Below are 2,102 nucleotides of genomic sequence, written 5' to 3'. Positions count from 1 at the left end.
CACAGGAATGGTTATAAGTTAGCTGGGACCACAGGAATGGTCTAAAACTTAGCTGAGACCACAGGAATGGTCTAAAACTTAGCTGGGACCACAGGAATGGTTATAAGTTAGCTGGGACCACAGGAATGGTTATAAGTTAGCTGGGACCACAGGAATGGTTACAAGTTATCTGGGACCATAGGAATGGTTATAAGTTAGCTGGGACCACAGGAATGGTTATAAGTTAGCTGGGACCACAGGAATGGTTACTAGTTAGCTGGGACCACAGGAATGGTCTAAAACTTAGCTGGGACCACAGGAATGGTTATAAGTTAGCTGGGACCACAGGAATGGTCTAAAACTTAGCTGAGACCACAGGAATGGTCTAAAACTTAGCTGGGACCACAGGAATCCGTGAGCACTGAGTGAACCACAGGAAGGGTTATTATAAGTTAGCTGGGACCACAGGAAGGGTTATTATAAGTTAGCTGGGACCACAGGAATGGTTGTAAGTTAGCTGGGACCACAGGAATGGTTATAAGTTAGCTGGGACCACAGGAATGGTTATTATAAGTTAGCTGGGACCACAGGAATGGTTACAAGTTTTACATGTTAGCTGTCATTATCAGTGGCCATCGTACCGGCAGATTTCTTGCGAGAACTGCTAAACCATCCCTAGAATAGCTCTTGTAGAGGGTGCAGATGATATTTTCCTATTACCTTTGCACAAAATAGCATGAATTTGTACAAAATAGCATATGACTGTTCTCCTGGTCAGTCCCATATCTGCCCCAGGGGACCCATATAGCCGGCGTGTGACGCAGTCAGGCTGAATAAGTAATTGGATCCGTGACGCAGATTGCCTTTTTGCTGCGGCAAATGCTGTAACGTGACACCATCAATCTTGCTGGCAGAAAATCAATACGGCGAGATTGCACATGAGAAGTGTCTCCTGTTGTAACCTGAGAAGTGTCTCCTGTTGTAACCCGAGAAGTGTCTCCATTTGTAACCTGAGAAGTGTCTCCTGTTGTAACCTGAGAAGTGTCTCCTGTTGTAACCTGAGAAGTGTCTCCTGTTGTAACCTGAGAAGTGTCTCCTGTTGTAACCTGAGAAGTGTCTCCTGTTGTAACCTGAGAAGTGTCTCCTGTTGTAACCTGAGAAGTGTCTCCTGTTGTAACCTGAGAAGTGTCTCCTGTTGTAACCTGAGAAGTGTCTCCTGTTGTAACCCGAGAAGTGTCTCCTGTTGTAACCCGAGAAGTGTCTCCTGTTGTAACCTGAGAAGTGTCTCCTGTTGTAACCTGAGAAGTGTGTCCTGTTGTAACTTGTAACCTGAGAAGTGGGCGACTGCCCCCCCCCAAATATGTTGGGGGGGCGTCGCCCCCCTCTAAAGAGCAAGCTGAAACCTTGTGTATCTTTTTGATGATGGAAATTTCATTAAATCAAGCTAGTCTAACGGCAAAATTTACCCCCGAAAATGCAAGAAATGGCGTTTCAGAGAGTCCCGATTTCAAAATTTTGCCAGATCTCCCTTGTGATGGCCCGCGTCTTCGGTGCAGGACAAAATGTTGTGGGAGTGTTGCTCTCAAAAATGTTTTTCCCTGAATTTAACTATCGTGCTTAGCTTAGTTTACAAGCAGAATGTGGCCCCCAAATGCAGGAAATGACGTTTCAGACGGTCAAGATTTCAAAATTTTCTCCGGACCTCCCTAGCGACTTGCACCTTGGGCGCTCACAACGACATGGTGAAAATTTGTGTGGGTCATCGCCCTCAAACAATTTCTTTCTTTGACAAAAATTGCATTAGATTAAGCATGGTTTGCCAGCAAAATTTGTCAACAAAAATACAGAAAATGGCATTTCAGAGGGTGCAGATTTCTGAAATTTCCCCAGACCAACCTGGCGACAGCTCGCACCTTCGGTACCCGAAATCATGAAAATATTTTGGGGGCATCGCCCTCACTATTTCAAATCATGTGTCTTTCTTACAGAACTGTCATCAAATCTAGCTTGGTCTGGCAGCAAAATTTGCCCGTCAAAACGCAGGAAATGGCGTTTTAGAGGGTCAAGATTTCAAATTTTCAATTGTCAGTAAAGTGCCCCCCATACGAAATTTCCTGCCGCCG

Source organism: Branchiostoma floridae, chromosome 12 (assembly GCF_000003815.2).
Source record: "Branchiostoma floridae strain S238N-H82 chromosome 12, Bfl_VNyyK, whole genome shotgun sequence".
In the NCBI taxonomy this organism is placed as follows: domain Eukaryota; kingdom Metazoa; phylum Chordata; class Leptocardii; order Amphioxiformes; family Branchiostomatidae; genus Branchiostoma; species Branchiostoma floridae.
The sequence above is the reverse complement of the archived record's forward strand: the minus strand, read 5'-3'. Positions refer to the sequence as shown.